The sequence below is a fragment of the Olea europaea genome, chromosome 11 (genome assembly GCF_002742605.1).
Source record: "Olea europaea var. sylvestris chromosome 11, O_europaea_v1, whole genome shotgun sequence".
Classification (NCBI taxonomy): Eukaryota; Viridiplantae; Streptophyta; class Magnoliopsida; order Lamiales; family Oleaceae; genus Olea; species Olea europaea.
Window position 1 is genome coordinate 32,305,979 of NC_036247.1, and position 23,754 is coordinate 32,329,732.

Genomic DNA, 23,754 nt, shown 5'->3' on the forward strand with positions numbered 1-23,754 from the left:
CAAACCATAATTTCTCAAACTAGATAGAAACTTTAGACACTAAATTATGAGCTCTCATAAAAAATTGGGAAATTAACTAAGAAAGTCATCAGTGAGTTTCACTCTGAGATGATCCATGACTTCAACAATCTCAAGGCCACAAAGTGAAGACGACTGTAATTCAGACAAAAAAATTGATTCTAAGAAACTTCAAAACAGAATCACTGAGAAACATCCAACCAGTTTGGGAAGTTCTCGAATTCAGTGTAATTGTTATATGCGATCATTGTCTTGTACCATGTCTTTCTGGCAGACTTGATCACTGAAGCCTCCTCCTGAAAAGAGTGTGATAGGGGAAAATTCAAAGGCAATAAGTCAGACCTTTCAGACATGATAATTATGTAAACATATACACCAACCATCGGGAAACAATTCAACGATAATAATTTCTTTTAAATTCCTTTAAGATGAAGGAAACAACGGGTTGAAAATATTAGAAAAAAGACAAGTTCAGACTTTGTAAAGAATGACAATAGGATAACAAATCAACTGAGGATTTGATGTTATATCATAATAATAAGCTGCAAAAAATTTGATAAAAATCAGCCAGTTAAATTCCCCAGCACCTTTAGACAACTCACGGCGATGCTAAGGCAAGACTGAATGCACTATGGAAACTAAGAAAATGTAAATTGCCTTCTCCCATAATATCTTCACGTGACTATACATTTGAAAGTTAGCATACAAATACACATGCATAATATATACGAGTTTGCCGCAGAATTTTGTGACACTAATTCATGCAGAAACAATCTCATGCAACCAATACAAAAAAGAAATCTTGAGTATATCCACATCAACAATCAATAGTGATTGTGACTGATCGAGCACTAACAAACTGTTGAAATTGTTGTTCGTAAATTCAATGAAAAAACGAAGTGGAATGGAAGCGGAACAAAAGCCAAATGGAAAACCAACCGGAGGCCCATTACATGTGCCATGCGATCGCAAGGCACTTTGGCCATGCAGTTGCATGTCCATCACCTGAGAATGGAAGCCTACTTTCGAGTACTCTATGCGATCGCATGGAGTTATACCATGTGGTCGCATGGTAGTTCTGGAGTGACCGTTGGAGGTGGTTGTGGTTTGAAATTGACAACTTTTCAATTATGAATTGGTACCACTTCGCATAGCCTTGTTTCATGGCTATATATAGGTGATTTGTGATCATTTCAAGGGTGTGAAAAACCATTACAAACATGAGAAAAATACCTTGTGATTCAAATATTATTCCACATTAAATCAAACACTTGATTTCTCATTCATATTCAATTATTCCTTGTGTTCTTAAAGTTTTGGAGGATCGCACTTATACTTTAGTGCTAGATCTTTTATAAGGCTTGATATAATCCTACAAGCTGTTTGCCAAAATTCTTAAATATCTCAAACAATCTCAAGAGGAGGCAAATATAGTTTGAAGACAGCGATTACGCGTTCGAGCCTTCATGTTCGTTGTGTTCTTCATCTTCTTTGTTTCATCTTCTTGATTAAATTTTCTGGAATTTTCTTCTTCATTTTCCTCGATTGATGCAAATATTTCCAAGAATCTCAAACTATAATTTGGCGATGAAGAAAAAATTAATTTTGGTGACGATCAAATTGATGGCACTAATTTCATGGAATGGCTCGACTTGTAGAAGAACTTGAATCCAGATTTTGTGTAAGTTGAAATAGCTCTCTAAATTCGGTAAGTCAAATTGCATTTCGATTTTATGCATACATGCGATATGTGAATATAAAATATGCACAACATCAACGTTATATTCCCAAGATGAATTTTGTTGTGTTCTTTGTGCATTATAATCTGGAATCGTACGTGGTTTTAATTTTGGAAAAATTAAATTACGATGAATTTGAAAAGTGTGTGGATTGAATGGTGTCTCTGAAACCAGATTGCATATGTCCAGAATTTTTTGCATGAGAATTAAATTAAGCATACTAGTTGCATGTGAGAAATCTGGGAAAAGGCAGAAAAATGGCTAGATTTTTTGATTAGGTTCCTTTGGTGCCTTTTCATTATAGTCAACTTTAGTCTAAATTTGTATGCTTGCGTACACAAGAATGATTGATATAATCTGTCTGGAAATGTTGTATTGTAAAGAGAAATGGAACTTAAACATGCATAATGTATGGAGAGATGTATCTTTCCAAGTCAAAATCTATTTATTAATTTCTGGAATGATGAGCATCAATTATCTATCCTAGTCTATGAAACGGCATGTGATGGTTTATACAAGAGCATATGATAGTTTTAGTAATTAATGACTTTTTATTTAAGATTGTTGAATTCTGGTTTCTAACATATGGTATTGAACTGGTGCAACCCCCATTATATCTATCTATTTGGTGTGGACCCAAGAAAGAATCCTGAATTACTTATTGGCATGTATAAATGCATATAAAACTTGTATAATTCATTTAATTGATAGATAATGAATGGTCACCAATGTGTGTCTTTGATTTTAAACGGTTTGGCCGATGACTATTCTGTCCATCCATATTGGGAAACCTAATTGCGTTGATTATATTATTGTGATGAATAATCTATTTATGTGTTCCAATATTACTTCCTGCCCTATATTTCTATTTACATAAAATGGGAATAAGTTGCATGAACGTGACATGCTATAGGGATTGCCTTTAACTGTGAAAGAAGTTAAAATACTTCTTCCTTCTTCTATGTCAAGATAGGCACAAACAGATGTTTTGCTTCTTGATACCATAATATGCCACCAATATTGAGTATTGCGAGGCATTTCACAAAATGATAAATTGATGAAAATCAATGAAAAGGTGCATGCTTAATAATGAATTGGTTTATTTCGAACGGTGCAATGAAGGAAGAGGTGTGCTCCTCTGGCAGGAAATGTTTGAATTAGACTGGATAAATCTGATCATTATTTCCTTTAATGGAATATGAAATAAATATGCTATTTTCACCTTACCGTGAAATTGAAAATTGATATAATAAGTAGCATTTGACTCTCACTAATTGATGTGTACAAGTGCTTATGTACGTGCATAAAGAAAAAAGTGTGTTCTTTTCTTTGGAGAATATTTGAGTATATTACTAGCACTTGCTTACTTAATGATGCATGTTTTAGCGTTCAGCCATATGGTTAAATGGTTGAAGTTTTTGATTGCATACTATATTATTGCAATGAAATTCATCATGATATTGTATATGTTACATATGAGAAAATTCTAAAGTGTTAGAATTTTATAAAAGAAAGTATGTGAACTTCCATGACCATTTCTCTACTAGAAAATTAAAAATAACATGATAAATTTGTTTGATTGATTTCATGTCTTGTTGAACTCATATTAACTTGGGTCAAATTGATAGTCTTATTTAATCCTATGAAAGTAAGTGAGATGATTATATGTCAATTATATTTGCATAAAAGCATGACAAATTGTGATTTGTCATAATTTCTTTTAAAGTGGAAGATTCTTGCGCATTTATTGAGAAATGGAAATATTTTGTAGAGCATAAATTGTGTTTGCATACTAGTACATAATATGCTCTAAATAACCTTCATGTATAAAGGATATTGTGGAAATCAATTTTGATTAATTGATTATTTTCACTTTGCTGTGACAATTGGGAATGGCTCTTATGCATGACATTTTAAAGAATGTAATTTAAACCAATTGTGGTGGCCAAAGATCTATTTGATCATGGTTGATCGATGATTAATTCCAATATATGGGCAGTCACATTTGCTTGGATAATATACGAACCCACTTAGTAGCCCACATGTTTCAGTAGGGCATCATTTGTTGCACGGTGTATTTGCCATTATATTGGTTTATGGACTTCGAAGTGCAAGTAAAGCACATCCATATTTATGCTTGAAAAGGCATTAATGGTCTATGAGATGACCTTGATCAAATGGTGTGATCAAAATTAAAGATAGTGAATTAAAAGTACGTTGTGACTTAACAATCACTATCTGAAATACTTAAAACTTTTATGGGTATTATCAAAGTGATAAGTGAATGAGCTATAAAAGAGTTAATATACTCGAAGTTCAAGTACAATCCCAAATGTGGGGGTTGACATATTGAGGAACTCTAAGTTCGAGTATAACTTGAAATGTGGGGGTAAACAATAATTTTATGAACTTATATGAGAAGTTCAAAGATATATGGATGCAACATTACAAGTTACGGCTACCTTTGATTCCAACTATACTTTGTTTGGATTACACTATGGCTAGATTTAAAGCGAAAGATATCTAGTCCTTATGCATGAGTATCGTATGATTTGAATATGAGGTTTTTTAATTGAATTTCAAACAAGTGGGGGATTGTTGAAATTGTTGTTTGAAAATTCAATGGAAAAATGAAGTGGAATGGGAGTGGAACACAAGCGAAATGGAAAACCAACCGGAGGTCCATTACATGTTCCATGCAACCGCAAGGCACTTTGGCCATGCGGTAGCATGTCCATCATCTAAGAATAGAAGCCCAATTTCGAGTACTCCATGCGACCGCATGGAGTTATACCATGCAGTCGCATGGTAGTTCCGGAATGACCATTGGAGGCAGTTGTGGTTTGAAATTGGCGGCTTTTCAATTATGAATTGGCACCACTTCGCATAGCCTTGTTTCATGGCTATATATAGGTGATTTGTGATCATTTCAAGGGTGTGAAAAACCATTACAAACATGAGAAAAATACCTTGTGATTCAAATATTATTCCACATTAAATCAAACACTTGATTTCTCATTCATATTCAATTATTCCTTGTGTTCTTAAAGTTTTGGAGGATCGCGCTTATACTTTAGTGCTAGATCCTTTACAAGGCTTGATATAATCCTATAAACCGTTTGCCAAAATCCTTAAGCATCTCAAACAATCCCGAGAGGAGGTAAATATAGTTTGAGGACAGGGATTATGCGTTCGAGCCTTCATGTTCGTTGTGTTCTTCATCTTCTTTGTTTCATCTTCTTGATTATATTTTCTGGAATTTTCTTCTCCATTTTCCTCGGTTGATGCAGAATTTTCCAACACAAACAACACGAGTCCGATCTATATAATTTCTGAATGATAAAAAGACAAAGCTCTCTGCATTTTTAAAATCGAGTGTAACAAAATAAAAGGTTCAAATTGCTGCAAATATTAGTTGTTGCGAGCAACTCAACTAATCTTGAGCCCAAATGCGGTTGCTTCTCTCATAAATAGTCAAGATGAAAGAGAGGAAAATGGGACTCAGTTTCATACACAAGATACAGGTTTGGCAGTCTAAAATTCTAAATTAAAAAAAATTCCAATAAGGGCACAATTTTGACACAGTTGATCGACCAATTGTACTAACAGTAAATCAACTGATATAAATCGTTCATAATTAAAAAAATATGAACAATAGAATCACCAATAACTATTCTTGGATGTTAATCGATGACCAAATCACAAAAATAAATAAATATAAAACTACCAAATCTGGTATGACAAGACCGAATTTATAGACCAATCAACTACACAAATACCTATGAGAATCGACAATACCTTAGTTATTTGCTTCCTCTTTTTGTCGAGCTTTTCCTATTTAGCCTTAACTTGTTATGCCTCAGCTAGGAGTATCATCCTCCTTGCTGCATTGGCGTATGGGTTCAGCTTCAGCATTACGTTCAGATTCTTCAATGGATTCTTTTTCAATGGAACTCTCCTAATCTCCTTCTTGATTGGCTTCACCACGAATTGCACCTCATTGGAGTTGATGATCCTAGTAAGGCCAGTATTCACCATCTTAGCCCTAGGCAACACATACCCATTCTTCTTCTCAGATGACTTGTCAAATGTCCCATAAGTCTCATCCAATTTCTCGAATGCAGATTTAGTCCAAACAATAAATCTTCCCAGATGTCCACCAGGAGTGAGCTTAAGCAGGTTAAGGCACGAAACATGAGCAACCTCAACACCAAGGATATTACGGAAGGCATTCACTAGCTTTGCTCCCTTCATACCATACAAACAAGATGGCCTTTCTTGGAAATGTATTGATGGTTGCGTATTTTACCTTTTCCAGGGCAGATAGCTTGACTATCCTTGGCCTTTTCAACATCAGGGAAAGCTCTGATTCGCTTGAGGGTCTTAATGGCTGCATTTGTTTTCTCAATATCTTCCGCAGAATCCGATACAATAAGAGATAGCTTGGGAACTTCTTCAATGCAGTGTCTACGTGCTAGAACAAGCGAGGAACAGCCAAAGCTGTAATAGCAGAAACCACGGCACAGCGCTTTTGAGTGACGTTCACAAACCTGTGCCAGCGGCACCAGATCTTGGTGGGGGTAAACATACGACCACCTTCGCACATGTTACAAAAGGCACCCTATCCAGCACAATGGGTCCCACCACCAGGTACCCAGGGGGGATATGGGATACAGCGCGTTCGATTCTCCAAGACCCGACACAGAAGTCTGGTGTTCGACCTTCTTCGACACGGTGTAAGGCTGGCAGGCGTTTTTGAAAATTTGGCCGTGGACAGGGCGAATCGATGCCTTCATCATATTGGGAAGTAGTATGGAGTTGGCGACGGAGCCTCCATTAGTTGCCATATAATTTTCTAGGGATTAGAGGGTGAAGAAAGGTTGGGCAAAGGTGGGGAAGGGGAAGGACACTAGGGCTTTCTGTTGGAATGCGGAAGCGGAATTAATCAGAAATTAAAATTTTCTTTAAAATAAACAAGATCTTCTAGATGTTCACATGTATATTATAACAAGACTAAAGAATTCAAATTTTTTTACCTAAATTCAATGATCAACCTTGAAATAACCTTGATTTGCGAACTTCCGTCTCCTTTAATTGCAAGAATCTTGGTGCTTCAAACCTTCAAACCTTCTATGATATTTTCCAACGCAAAGACTATACCGGTGTGTGGGTACTTTTGTTTAATTAATCCAGAAACTAATTCTTGAATTTTTGGACAACAATAAAATAAAATATTTTCTCTCTCTAAATTTAAATCTTATGGAATTATGAATGTTGTAGAATTTTTCTGTCCATCTAGTCTCTATTTATAAAGTAAAAGATGATATAATTCTAGTACAATTATAATTTCACATTGAAACAAGAGTTCTAATTAAAACTCAAGTAGGAGTTCTAATTTAAGTTCAATTCCAATTAGTTTACATTTAATTGCTCGTGTAGTCTTAGAACTTCAATTACACTTACAATTAAGTTTATAACTTTCATAGTAATTACAACCAAGTACAAAACTTTATTGTAATTACAATTAAACCCAAAACTATTATAGTTACCGTAATTAAGTTCCAATACTTTATGAAGCTACCGTAGGGACTTGATCGGACATATATTTTCCAAGCTCCAATAATTAGATCTTGTCTAGTCGACCATAGACCACACAATCTAATTATTAGTCTTTGCTTTTTCCACTAAAGGCAAAAGACTGAACTCTTGGAACATATAAAATCATAGAAGCCAATAAACTTGTAATACTTTCCTCTGACTTACCGTATATGTATTTTATCCCGTTCGAGATCCAATAATTAGGTATGAGCATAAATGACCATTTTGCCCCTCTAATTATTCTCACTAACTTAAGTTTCATTTTCTTCAACGGTCCTGTGAACAAATCACAGATGTTGAAGTTTAGCCGTCGCTAAACACTGAGCTCAGATTTTAACCGTTCAACAAAAAATACTCAAGTAGTCACTATACCCATTTCAGGGTGACAGTTCTCGACACGAATTCATGTTCTCTACTCCGCTCATTCTCTAGTCCCCAACTCATCGAGATTTTTAAACAATCAAATTGATCTCACCCATTGATGAATCAAAGAACTATTAAAATCATGAAAAGATATACATAATCCTACCAAAGGATTTAGATGAAATACACAGCGCTTAGGTGGAATTTAATTCTCTGCACGATCATGCTATAGAATTAAATTCGACACGTGATCCGTTCAATACACTACAAATGTACTAGTGTCAACTTTAACTATTTCTGTGATAAGGACAAATCATAAACCCGAATAGTAAATTGGTTAACACTACAACCTTCCAATATAAGGTGTCAACCCTTATGCATAGATTTTGAACAAATTATTTATGATCAAAATATAAGTTGTGTCACATTGTACCTTTCAACATAAGTACCCAACTTATTATCACAAGTAATTATAGGCACTTTAATTTCGCATGCTCAATAATAAATAAAAGCAATAAATAAAGTAAATATAATTTTATTCAATATAAAAAATTATTGTTATTTTTACATCAGCAAATTATACTATATGGGCACACAACCCGACACTTTACTGGTGTAGCGTGACAACTAGGCTTAAGGTGTATTCAAGCATTTAGAAAATGGGCTTATGGTTTGGTTAGAGCTTGATGGGCCTTGAAAAAATAAAAATTAGTGGAAATTACATAATTGTAGGGGTTTAAAGATGATAATTCAAAATTCAGGGATGAAGTTTCATTTATTCATAAATCAGGTATCAATATATATAGACACCAACCCTAAATCATTTTAATTTTTTCTTCTCCCTCTCATTTTCTCTCCAGTCTCTCTTGCCTACGCCGACGACCCATTCAAACTCTGACAACCGACGACGACGGAGCTGCACTGATCGACAGCTGCTGTGAAGCATGCAGTGCTTGCAGTCCGTCAATGCAACGTCGTAACACTACTATCCTTTGGCGCCGACGGCTTGTGAAGGTGTTTGGGGTTTTTTTCTCCTTCCGATTTGAGGAGGTTGTGGCAGCGGCAATTTGGGGATTGTTGGTAGATCTAGTGGTTGTGTTCACGAGAGTGATGGTGGCTCTACGCAGCACGACTCTAATTTTGGATCGGGTTGTGCAATATTTGGTGTGTTTAGTGGTGGCAGTAGTGGTGGTTTCTAATGGCAGTGGAGGTGTTAGTGTTGGTAGGGGTGATGTGGGTGGTGTTGGTAAGGTTGTGGGTTGAGTATTTTTGGTGTGTTTAGTAGTGGTAGTCGTGGTAATTTCAAGCGACGGAGGTGGTTGTTGGTGGCTGTGATTGTCCTTATTTTTGTTGGCATTTGATTTTGTTGGTGGTAGTGGTGTGGTGACGATAACAGTAATAGTGGTGATTGTGGTATGTGACCATTATTTGGCATATGTGACCAACCATTTAGTTATCCATGACCAAAAAACTAATTGTGATATAAAAATTTGATAATTTGTGACCAATTATTTGATCTTGAAATAAGCTATGATCTATGAAATTTTTATTAGTGACCTCGAAATAAATTGTAACCTATAACATTTTTGATTTGTGACCTCGAAATAATTTGTGACTAATTAATTTGATGATATGTGAATAATAAATGAATTGTGACCTATAATTGTATATCTTTGACCGTTAATTCTACAATAGTAACTTTACTATATTTAATTAATTACTTATATACCTGAATTTTGAATTTTCAAACTATTTACATAATTTTTGAATTGGTGTAAATAATACATCTATGTCATGAATTTTTCCCAAAAAATTAATACACAATTTTATTTGGGCAACTTACAAAAATGTCTATAAAATTGAGTTAATTGTTTCAATAATCACCCAACTTATACCATGGTCACGATTTACTCACTAAACTTCACAATGCTCGCTAAACTTTGTTCGTTTGCACTCCACTTATCATCCTCAAAAATCCATTACCTTATTCGCTGACATGGCTAATGAAAATCTAACGTGATAAGTTATTGCCGTCAAAAAAATTACAACTCAAACAAACCATTATTTCATTACTTATCCAACTTACACTAAGTTACAATTTTCTCATTGAACTTTGGAATGCTTCTTTAAGATGTTGCATTTCATCAATCATCCACCATATTTTGTACACTTCGTTGCTAATGTTTGCATAGAAATTTCATGTGGTAAGTTACAAATGTTAAAAAAATTACAATTCAACAAAACTATCAACTCAAAAAAATCACCATACATAAAATGCGACTTTAACAGCCCATATACCTTTTTAAACCCAATAAATGGTCCCCCAATTATTCTTTTAAAAATATTACTTTTTCAATTTGAACATTTATTGTGCAAAAAATAGGTTTCAATCTAAAGTTAAAAACTTGAAGCATAACTTGTTCAATTGAAAATTGATTTGTAAAAATGCTTTGCCTATATTTCACCCCCTTTAACTATTAATTGCATCTGAATAATCATATATGATCATCATTTAGTTTTTCGATCATACTTTGTCTATATTTCACCCTTTTCTCGTTCATTGTCTCCAATTCCATCAATTACGTCGATCTTTACCCTACAAACATAATACACAAACGCAAAAAAAATGGTGTTTTTGAAGAAGTTTATGAAGTGTGGAAGTTGAGTTTCAAATATCTTTTGTGAGTTGATGGTTTGGTTGAGTTGTAATATTTTAACATTTGTCACATGAAATTTCTATGCGAACAATAGCAATGAAGTGAACAAAATATGGTGGACGATTGATGAAATGCGACATCTTAAAGACAAGTGACCATTGAGAAGCATTTTGAAGCTTGATGAGTAATGAAATAACGGTTTGACTCAGTTGTAATTTTTTTAATGATCGTAACTTTCCACTTAGATTTCCATTAGCCACGTTAGCAATAAGGTAACCGATTTTTTAGGGTAATGGGTGAAGTGAAAATGGACAAAGTTCACTAAGCACTGTGAAACATTTTGAAGTGTAATGAGTAAATCGTGACTATGTTATAAATTGGGTGATTATTGAAACAATTATCTCTATAAAATTAGAGGTCTTTTAAAAATGATATGAAAAGTATTTTGAAATTAAAAAATAATTTCTAAAGTTAAGTGTCACTTTTTTAATAAATTAATAATTGATGTTTGTCACTCAAGAAATGATAAAAATTCAAAAAATGTGACAGAAAATAAAAAAAAAAGTGACAGAAAAAGTAGAAATTCAAAAAAAAAAAAAAAAAGAGAAAAAAAAAGAAAAAATAAAAAAAAAAAAAAAAAAAGAGTAACAAACAATAAAAGAGGTGACGGAATTTTTGAAAAAGCGATAGAAAAAAAAATAAATATTCAAAAAAGTGGCAAAACGCTAATCAAAACCACTAAAAAAAAGTGATGGATTTAAAATGAAAAAAAATAACAAATAAAAAAAAAAAAGTGATAGGAAATTTGAAAAAAATTACAGAAATAACAAATACTACTCAAAAAAGTGATAAAAATTCAAAAAAAGTGGCAAACACTAAAACAAAATGACAAACACGCTGCGTATGGGTGGTTCCGGTGCTCACCCTTCAAAATTGACAGGCAAAAAATTAGGAGGATATACTAAATCAATTGCATAAACTTTTAGAAATAGAGAGATAATTAGGGAGAAGATGAAATAAATAAATCGAACAAAGAGACGGAAAGTGCACATGACTATTTTTTTTCGCAACGGAGTTGTTATACAACTTTTTAAGGGTTTCGATCTCCACGCTAGAACGACGAGCAACGTTGACCGCTTTCTCATCCTTTCGAGCAGCGGTAGTGGGAACCTTCTTATGTGTAACAATTGGTTCCCAATCCTGTGCAATTCCTGCCATTTTTATTGCTATGCTTCTCTATTTTGCCTCTCTTCCTTTCGATAAAAAATCTCTGTGTGTGCAGTGCTGACTTTTGTGAGGATTGCTGATGACACTATTATTGATCCTGTTACTGTACAAAGCCATTGGTTGACCGGGAAAGTGTAGGTGCGCTTTGCCTCAATCCTAACCATTGCTCGTGGTCACGTATGGTGCTTCCAAGGAAGGAGAGATGATGCAGATGAGAGAAATAAGTTCAGAGATTGAAGAACATGGATGAAATGATTGCAATTTTAATAAATTAGCTTGGGGCTCATTAGCACTTCTAAAAAGTTTTGGGGTATGATTGCAATTTTTGCTTTATCTTTCTTTTCTTTTTTCTTTTGTTTTATTTAAACACGAGGGCATATTGGTCATTTTCCATTAAAAATTGGTGAAAAGGATCTTCAGCACAACGAAAGGTGAAAATGAGGGCAAAAATGTCAAAAAATGAAAGGAATGGACATTTTCCACAATACACTTAAAATGTAGGGACGTTTTGTGCCAACTACCCCAGAAAGTAACAAACACTATTCAAAAAAGTGATAAAAATTCAAAAAAAGTGGCAAACACTAAAACAAATGACAAACACCAATCAAAACAATAGAATGGATCTGGGGAATAGTTGATTTTCTTCTACGTATTAATTTTTTGTGATTATACTTCACTTGCATTATCTAAGCATAAAACATAACTTAATTTTAAGAACACAACAACCTATAAGTTGGAATCGATAGAAATTTAAACAAAGTGACAGAAATTAAGAAAAGAGACAGATTTACATCTAGTAAAATAAAAAATGCGTAATGTCAAAGAGAGATATGTTGGTGATAAACAAATTTACGTTTGTCGATTATATGCTGGTGATATTAATAGACATGATTTTACTTTATTTGAATCTTTAATATTATCAAGATCGCCCTGCAAGCAATAAATATTTACATTTAACCCTCTAACATTACACCTATTATATTTAGCAACTAAATAGAGGTTCAATTGATCATTGCGTATGGAAAACTTGATTTGTCGCCATTAAATAATTCTACCAATAGTTATAGCTAAACATCTCCTCTTCTCTCTTCCACTCAATTCTGAAGCTTATTAGTTATAATACGTGTGATAATATATTAGTCCGCATCATTCATAATTGCACAAAATCGAAAGTGAAAAAAAGAGAGTAAGAAATATATATAGATATAAGAAGGAAAATTGAATATTGGTTGGTGGGGTCCATATCAACACTTCTTCCATTATCATCTGCATAATCATCTCCACGAATTTGATCAAGTACCAACACCAACCCACAGTAAGCGCCATGGAATCTAAGCTTGACAGGTGAAAAAAATGTCTTTCCCAACTACAATATTGGCTAAGGAATCTACCTTGCTTCGAATCTCCACCACAATCTCCTTTTTGGCATTGAATATGATGCAACTCTGATTCCCTAAGGTGCATTCTATCTTTTACTCTTCGCAAGGAGTGTTGCACATCTCTACCATCATGCTGGACTGTCCTATTATTAATAATACGTGTACGATGAATAATGGCTCCTTATCCTCTATTCTCCCGTCAATGAAGCCTTCCCACATCTGAAATTGTTATATTCCTCTGGGTGTGAGTGTTTAGGGGTTTAGGATTTGGGGAATTTTCACAAGGGGGATTGATTTAAAAGGTTTGGTTAAACTAAACATTTGTCCAAAAAGACCAAAAACTAAGGCTTTTAGTTGAAAGGCCTAAAGTTATTAAATATGGAAAAGAGAATTTGTAAAAGACTAAACTATCTTTGTATGTAAAATGATGTTATTGCTCTAATTTTCATTTCAATTTCCTTTCAACCCTAATCTTCTCACCTCCTCTATGAACGACTCGACCACGGTAGGTGCCTCCATGCTGATTTTCTTATCGTCATCTTCTTCTCTACTTAATGAAATCACAAAATCTACATTCTCATTCCCTTGAACATTCATTTGGTTGAAGTGAATAATAAAGTCTTACTATATTTTTTATTGGGCATTTAGAGAAGAAGAGATGGTATGGTAAATTTTCAATATTTGAGCCACTTTCTTTCTCCATTGTTTTGAATCATCTGTTCATGTTGTTATATATGTGTTTGTGGTGTTCATTTGTCAATAATGATTTTGAATTCATTTTATGATTAGATTGGAGCTTTAAATGGGTTACTTCCCAATCTTATTCTCATTACCTCTTATTTATATTCCTTAGTATTAATTGAAGTGAAATGTAAAGTGGTGAAGGATGATTGGCTATTCTTCTCATTGTTTTCACTTGAAACATACATTTGACTTTTTCAGTACAGAACGACATTCATATCATTTTATAAAATCGTGAACGACATTGATATCGTTTTCTGAAATTCATGACAAGGTACGTATCGTTATCAATATTGTATGATATTTGAAATTTGAAGAAATTTATATGTTAAGTTACAGGTTATGGACACCATGGACATGGTAAGGATATCGGTTTGTTATCGAATTGAATATGAGCAGACAGTTGAAGGTGCATGGAAATGGAAGTATTCTAAAAATAACAGAGGGAAAACAATACCTATTCTTGTTGCAAAAACAATTTCTTACATGGAACTATATAATAAAGTTAAGAAGGCATTGAATATCGATACGAGTCTATACAAAATGGAGATTTCAGCTCTTGTCCCGATAATGTCTAAAGCTCCAACTGTACCAATCATAATTGATTATGACAACAATGTGAAGTGATTTATATCTGTCTATATAGAAACTTTTCTTTGTTTAAGTATTTTAAATAAAGTTGTTGAGAATTGAGAAGATTTTGGTGATGAAGGATGTTTATTAGTAATAGAAGGTGGAGAACAAATTAAAAATATGAACAACGAGGAGGAACATGATCGAACAGACAACGATGGTAATGCTGACAATGGTGATGGAATATTTGTAGATTATAATGGTTTTGATGTAAGTGAAGATAGTCCTCGAAGAGTAGATGATGAAGTTAATTTTCCTGTAACAGATGATAATAATTTTGAGTTACACACATGAACCTTATAGTAGGAATGTAATGAATGGTAATGACATTGAATGTACTCAAATTGTATCTGCAAGTGTAAGTTCGCTCTATTACGAGACATCAGTAAAAATTTTGGAACGATTAGATGTGCGAGTCAACCAGTTGTTTTCATCGAAATATGACCTAATACCAAAATTGCAGTTGCTAGCTGTGAAGTGCCACTTTGAGTACAAAGTTAAAAAGTCAAATAGGAACACTTATACAATTGTTTCTATGGATGAAAATTGCAAGTGGTGCTTACTAGCAACCAAGATCATAGAAAGTCCCATTTTTGAAGTTCGAAAGTACAATGGTCATCATCCTTGCTCCATGAGTGTTCGTCACAGAGATCATAGGCATGCGTCATATATGATTATTGGAAATCACATCGCTCCTAAGTATGAAAATGTCAACCAAGTTTACAGACCAATGGACATTATTAATGACATTCGTCGAGAGTTCAACATAACCGTAAGCTATATTAAAACATACATGGCTAAAAATTTTGCTTGTAGACTGATTCGTGGGAAACCCTATGAGAGTTATGCGAAATTACCAGCATATTGTCATGTTTTGGAGATGCAAAATCCTGGTACACTGATATTCATTCATACTAATGATGATCGAGTATCTTTTTATGGCATTGGGACCAAGTATACATGGGTTCCTAAACTCAATGTGAAAGGTAATTTGTAGACGGTGCATTCTTAACATTGTGAATGAAAGGTACTCTACTCATAGCAACTTTTCAGGATGCAAATTTTCAAATATTTCCACTCGCATGGGGAGTAGTTGATTCGGAGAATGATGAATCCTGAACTTGGTTCTTTCAGAAGTTGCGGTTAATAATAGGTGATACGGATGACCTTGTGATTATATCTAATCGTGCAACATGTATCAAAAGTGGTGTTAGAAATGTGTTTTGATTTGCTCATCATGGTAATTGTACATATCACTTGTAAAAGAACTTGAAGACAAATTTTCCACGGTGTGATGTTGCAACTTTGTTTAGAGCAGTGTCGAAGGCTTATACTAATTTGAGTCATATATAGCAGTTCTATGTAGTAAAAAGGAGGGCATCAAAGAGTACCTATTAGAATAAGATTTTCATTATTGGGCTAGAACACATTTTACCGGGATACGTTACAATATCATGACTACAAATAATGCAGAATCTATAAATGGTTTGTTGAGGAGTGCTCGAGACCTTCCATAGCTGGTTTAATAGAATATATTCGTGGGATACTACAAAGATGGTTTTATAAAAAACATGTTGAAGCAGAAAAATGTGTGACCCAACTCACGCCAGCATTAGAGAAAAAGATGTGCATGACATATAATGAGTCAAATGGGTTGGAGGTAAATCAGGTTTCTCCGGACATTTATCAAGTTTGTGACAGTTTAGAACACCACTTTGTGAATTTTTACGAAATGACATGTACGTGTAGAAGATTTGATTTGGACAAGTTTCTATGTGCGCATGCAATAGCTGTAGCAAGGTTTAAAGGAGACGACGACTATAAATTATGTACTCCCTTTTACACTAGTATTTCTTGGAAGTAAGCTTATTCTACATTTGTATATCCTTTGCCAAACGAGGTCAAATGGCAAATTCCTAAGAATGTAATAGCTAGAGAAGTATTTTCACCATTGGTACAAAGACAGGGCGGGCGACCGTCCAAAAAGAGGAAAAGGTCTGCCAGAGAGACACATGTGGCTTGTAAATGCAGCAGGTGCAAGAAAACTAGTCACGTTCAATTCACTTGCACAGGCCAAGCAGCTAGCAGTGAACCTTAAGGTTGTAACACTATCGTGTTTTTGAACTTTACAACTTCGTACTTATTATTTCTACTGAATGAAATGACTTATTAGATTTTGTAGTCATTGCGTTATTGAAATATTTTTGTACCGTTGAAATCAAATTAAAGTATTTTAGGTATTCATATTCCTTATTCTCACAGGGGAGGTAAACTACGTTTATGTCATTACAGTAGACATGAATGTCGTTCCAGTTCAAAAATTGTACCGATTAACATAATGAGTTATAACTCATTTTTGAGACATAAAACGATATGCATATCATTTCAATATTAAAAACACATTGTTTCTGTGAATTGCGTAACGACATAGAACTCGTTATGATCACATATAACGACTTCGAAGTCATTTCAGTTAAAATTAATACTAAAATGAGCTATAACTTGTTCCTAAGACACAAAACAACATGCATATCATTTCAATGTTAAATACACACTGCTTCTCTGAATTGCGTAACAACGTAGAACTCGTTATGATCACACATAATGACTTAGAAGTCATTTTAGTTAAAATTGATATTAAAACGATTTTGAACTCGTTTCTAGGACACAAAACGACATGCATACCATTTCAATGTTAAATACACACTGCTTTTCTGATTTTGTGTAATGACTTAGAACTCTTTATGACAATACATAATGATCGTTTCAGTTAAAATTAATACAAAAATGATTTTGAACTCGTTCCCGAGACATAAAATGACATTCATATCATTTCAATGTTAAATACACACTGCTTCTGTAATTTGTGTAACGACATAGAACTCGTTATGACCACACATAACGACTTCGAAGTCGTTTCATTTAAAACTGATACTAGAACGATATCGAACCCGTTTGTACGACACAAAACGACGTTTACATTGTTTCAATGTTAAATACACACTACTTTAGTGCTTAACGAGGGTTGGGCGCATATCGTTTCTTCTTGTTTCATTACAACTTAGACGAGTTTGAAATCGTTTCATCTGAAATAATAACTACAACGACATCGGTATCGTTTCTTCACACTTGAAACAACATTAGTATCATTATGCTTTAAAATGACGTTTCGGCCATCCACGAGCACTGACATACGTCCCACTGTATGTATGACAATAAAAATAGGTCATCGAGCTGGTTCAATCTCACTTGAACAACGCTATGGCAACGTTTGTGATTTCATAGTTATCTTTCACACTCGGGTTGTTTCGATAAAAACAGGACATCTCCGTTGGCTCTTTCGGGCCATTCGAGAGCTATCAGCCTACTTGATACGCTCTTTCGATCGTCATACACATTTTGGGGGTATGTAGAGCGATCAAGGACGGTTGAAACGTCGCTTTAAGGTATAATGATATACATATCGTTATATTGTTGAAGAAACGATTTTGAGGTCGTTGTAGATGTTATATAAATCGAAACGAATTTAAAGTCGTAAAATTTTAAAAGAAACGACATGTATATCGTTATGTACCAAATAGTGAAATAACTTAACGTTATCCATCTCGTTTCATTACAAAACTGTAGAGTTCGAAATCATTTCAGCTGAAATAATAACTACAACGACATCGGTATCGTTTCTTCACACTTGAAACGACATTAGTATCGTTATGCTTAAAAATGGCGTTTCGGCCATCCACGGCCACCGGCATAAGTCCAACCATACGTATGACGATACAAATAGGTCATTGAGCCGGTTCAATCTCACTTGAATGACGCTATGGTAACGTTTGTAATTCCATAGTTGTCTTTCACACTTGGGTTGTTTTGATAGAAACAGGGCATTTCTATTGGCTCTTTTGGGCCATTCGAGAGCTACTAGCCCACTTGATACGCTCTTTCGATCGTCATACACATTTCAGAGGTATGTCAAGCGGTTGTGGATGGTTGAAATGTCATTTTTTGGCATAACGACATGAATGTTGTTTAAATTGAGAAGAAACGATACCGAAGTCGTTGTAGTTATTATTCCAACTAAAACGATTTCGAACTCGTCAGATTTGTAATGAAACGAGATGGATAACGTTAAGTTGTTTCACTATTTGGTACATAACGACATATATGTCATTTCTTCTAAAATTTTACGACCTCTAACTCATTTCGATTTATATAACATCTACAACAACCTCAAAGTCGTTTCTTCAAGAACATAACGATATGTATATTGTTATACCTAAACACGATGTTTCGACCGTGCTCGATCGCTCTACATACCTCCGAAATGTGTATGATGATCGAAAGAGTGTATCAAGTGGGCTGGTAGATCTCAAATGGCTCGAAAGAGCCAACGGAGATGCCCTGTTTCTATCGAAATTACCCGAGTGTGAAAGACAACTATGAAATCACAAACATTATCATAGCGTCGTTCGAGTGAGATTGAACTTGCTCGTTGACCTATTTTTATTATCATACGTACAGTGGGACGTATGTCGACGATCGTAGATGGCCGAAACACTATTTTTAAGTATAACGATACTAATGTCGTTTCAAGTGTGATAAAACGATACCGATGTCGTTATAGTTATTATTTCAGCTGAAATGATTTCAAGCTCGTCAGAGTTGTAATGAAACGAGATGAATGTTGTTTCAAGAATGATTAGGCTAGAACGATATCAATGTCGTTCTGAACTAGAAGAAACGATATGCGTCCAACCCTCGTTAAGCAGTGTGTATATCGTTATACCTAAAAACGACATTTCGACCGTCCTCGATCGCTCAACATACCTCCAAAATTGAAACCAATTTTTTACTTAGGAATCTGTTTTAAGTTTGTTGGAATATAGTGGTGTTAATGAAATCAGATTATCACATACCGTATATGTAGCTTACCGTATATGCAGCTTATCATATTTGCAAATTACCGTATTTGTAGATAGCATACAATATTTGCAGCTTACCGTATATGCTCCCTACCGTATTTTCAGGTAGCTTACTGTACATGTAGCTTACTGCATTTGCAGCTTACCGTGTATGCTCTCTACCGTGTATGCTTTTAATCGTATTTACACATATTTTCTTTACCCTTTTCATATATACTATTTCCACATACCGTATTTTCACAATACGATTTTGTTTACACAAACCAAAATAATAGAATTTTTTTCAGATTTTTACTTTTAACATACATAGAAATTATCGCAGATTAATTTTAATAAACATAAATAGAACAATAATATATCTTAGTTCTATGTTGTTATGGAAATCGAAGAAGCAATGTGTATTCAATATTGAAACGATATGAATGTCATTTTGCGTCTCAGGAACAAATTCGAAATCATTTTAGTATCAATTTTAACTGAAACATTTTCGAAGTCGTTATGTGTAGTCATAACAATTTCTAAGTCGTTACTCAAAATCAAAGAAGTAGTATGTATTTAACATTGAAAGATATGCATGTCGTTTTATGCCTCAGTAATGAGTCTGAAATCGTTTTAGTATTAATTTTAACTGAGATGACTTCAAAGTCGTTATATATGGTCATAGCGAGTTCTAAGTCATTACGCAAAATTAGAGAAGTAGTGTGTATTTAACATCCAAATGATGTAAACATCGTTTTGTGTCGCACGAACGGGTTCAATATCGTTCTAGTATCAATTTTAAATGAAACGACTTCGAAATCATTATATGTGGTCATAACGACTTCTAAGTCATTACGTAAAATCAGAGAGGCAGTGTGTATTTAATATTGTAACGATATGCATGTCGTTTTTTGTCTCGAGAATAAGTTTTAAATCGTTTTAGCATCAATTTTAACTGAAGCGACTTCTAAGTCGTTATGGTGGTCATCACGAGTTCTAAGTCATTATGTAAATAAAGACAGCATTGTGCATCTTACATTGCAACGATATGATAATGGAAGACAATGGAAAATATGTAAGCTTGTACATGTAAAACTCAACAACCAGAAATAGACAATATCTAAACTTTAAAGTTATAAAAGACAATGAAAAATATGTATATTGAAATTGTATTCAAACTTCAAAATAGCTGCTACTCCAAAGCCAAAACAACCAAATCACTACATATTGTTATAAAAATATAAAAAAAAAATACGAGCAAAGCACAATCTACGACTTGAAATCTCAAGCCAACAACTCTGCAGCCAGTTTCTTTCTCCATACTGGTGCGTAATCCGATCAAAATGTATTTACGTCCATATTCACTTATAGAAATTCTATGTATTTGATATCAAATATTCTGCAATCTAATCTACAAAAAAGTTGTAAAATTTTTTTATTAATTTTCAACACTCAAAATAATATGGTACTACTAATTATAAAATTAGTCATTCTTACCCGTTCACTTGTTGGGGAACATCTTTCACGTTCACAAATTTGAAGTTCTCCATACTATATTTGCTTTCACTGGTAACATGAGATTTTATTATCAATGGAATAATCACCTGTAGAGGCAAAAAATAAGCTTCCAACGCTGCCCAACGAATGTGACCCTTCAGACTATCAAACATAAAAATGACCTGTTCCTCCATGTCGACTTGAACTGCAAACCAATGGTCGTGGGTCCAACAAGGAAGATACAAATATCTACAGTCCTTCCAAGGTTTACCGAGCTCTGAAGTAGCCCCTCTCACATAATTAATTAGACTCTTACTATATTTGAGCTCTTTACTGGACTGTAATTGGCCATATGCATTGACAACAAATTGATTGAAACAAGTGTTTAATATGCAACAGTCTTGTTGGAACAGATTGGGAAATTTGGAAGCCCTTTCTCATATCTGTTATAGGGTCTTGTTCATAATCTACAAAAATAAACTAATAAATTCAAACTGATTTTTTTGCGAAATTATCTTAAAATCATTAAAGTTGGATTACTTACACTGTCATTAATCCAACAATCATCTTTCAAAAGATCCATCAAATGTTTTGTTTGAACATCATAGAAGCGCAAAGGTATAATTTTGCTGTGCATACAACAAAATCAACACGAAGTTATATTTAGGTAATACTGTAATTACTTTCACATGTACTTACAACTATATGTAATAATTTACCACGAAGATGTAGTTTCCATCCATTTGCAAAAAGTCTCAACCTTGATGGGATCTACTTCTTGATAAGAATCGTAGACATTGATGTCCGACAACTTTCTCCTCTTCGTTGGGTCCATGTACGGAGAACACAGTAAGCGCGCTTTTCTGTTTCAACGATACCCTCATCCTCTCGATGGATCGCATTCCGCCTCATCGATTTCTACGATGTCGCCTATATGTTGCAAATAACAACAATTAGAAGTGGAAAATTTGTTTCATATGGATATAAAGATGTAAAATTGAACTTTGAATTCATTTTTATATACCTCGTGTGGATTCATTTGTATCCACATCATGTTTTTCCGGCGTCACAAAATCAACGATCCCTTTTTTCCACATCGAGATGCTCCTCCTCTAATATTATTTCTTTTCCAACACTCTCCTTGACCATTTTTTCATTTTCTTGCTCATCTATACCATTCCTAGATCCAGCTTCCTTTTCCAAGTCCTTCCCTCCCACATTTTTGCCTCTACCTTTCTCCTCTAACTTTGGGTCCTCCTCACGCGCTTGTACATTTATTTGAGTAGTAGGCACATCTCTCACATCATCAAATCCAGGCCCAGTTTCCAACTCATTCCCTCCTACATTTTTTTCTCTAACCTCCTCTTCCAACTTTATATCCTCTTCAGGCAGATCTACATTTCTTTCAGCAGCAGGCACATCTGTCACATCATCAAACCCAGCATTCTTTTCCAACCCATCCTTCGGTTCATTTTCTGGTACATAGGCTGTGCTACTAGTGGCTCCATCAAATGTACTAGTCGCTGGATAGAATCGACCGACCACAGCCAATTCAACTAATTCTCCACCCGATCAATTCGAGTCGATATGACTGCTTGTAGCCTTTCCTCAAGTTTTTCCATTTTCGTTCCCAATAAATCTGCTATGTTCATTTCAAAACTAGGCTGTGGTGGTTGAGCTGCTCTAGGAGACTCTTCGTGGTATGCATGATGTGGCTTGACATCATGCTCAGCCTCGTCTCCTTCGAAATGGTGTGAAGCATTCTCATCTTCTTCTACAATCGTTGTTAACTCTTTCCAATAGACCTTTTCCAATTCGGCTTCTGTAGGAATCAATGTAAAATTAACCTCCAACTGCAAATATTAAATCTGCAAATCATTAGTCATCAACTAATCTAATTCCATAATTTGTCCCCATTAAACTTTAAAAAACATAAATTTACCTCTTTCGATTTCAACACAATATCAATGGCGGCAAACGCTAACCTCTTTGGCATTTCCCAAGCAACCATTCTTGGAATTACATCTGGATATTTTGTAGCAAACTTCATTCCCAAAGTTGGAATCGCTTCGAATGCCCAAATCTATTATAAAACATACATTACTATCTCATAACACAAATTTATATATACAAAATATTACAAGTCAAGTATATTGTTTGTTCATACCATTATAGAAAGGGGAAAATCGTGCAAAGAATACCGACAACATGACTTTCCTCCGACATCGAAACTTTTCAATTTACCTTCTATCTCATGTTTGAATACATTCATCGTGTATTCAAATGAAATCTTCCCTCACGGATACTTCTCGAACCTGTCCAAATCATCTACCAAGTCCAACCACCATAAATTGATGTAGGTATTTTCCTCCATGGCCCACAAGACATACGCCAATATTACAATCAATCCCAGCTTATACTTGTCGCTCTTTCTCTTCTTACAACATGGAAATGCATTGTAGACATCTCCCTTTGTAATTTTCCCTCCACTATTCTTAAAATATTCTTTCACAATCCGACACTCCGTCCCCAAAGTCTTATCTACATCATTCTCATCACCTGCATTTAACCTAGTGACTAAAATAAATTCTTCCAATCCAAACCTCATTCGTTTATCTCTTATCTTGAACCACACTTCTCCATTTTTGTTGGTCTTCATTTTCCTCAATAACAACTGATGGATGACATGTGAAGCCAACCTTATATCCATAAGTCTAAGCAGAGATCCAAAGCAGCTCTCCCGAAGCTTAGTTTTGTGATTTGTATCCAATTGTTCATAGACATGCTGTACTACTTGGAGTCTACATCTTGTTGAAATGATAGCGTCAATTTGAATATTCTCCATAGCACTGTAAATTATAAAACATGTACATATATCAGAACAACTAATGACAATAAGATATACATATGTATGCACCTCAAATGCTGAATGTCATCAAGAAATACTATGATTTTATTTCACTAAAATCATAGATTTTATTAGGGAATAAATAATACTAAATAT

The 23,754-nt window shown here is 34.3% G+C and overlaps 1 pseudogene; it reads right to left on the bottom strand.

Annotated features, from left to right (window-relative positions):
* Positions 1 to 200: 200 nt before the first annotated feature.
* LOC111404732 lies at positions 201 to 7,799 on the bottom strand (annotated as a pseudogene).
* Positions 7,800 to 23,754: the final 15,955 nt, after the last annotated feature.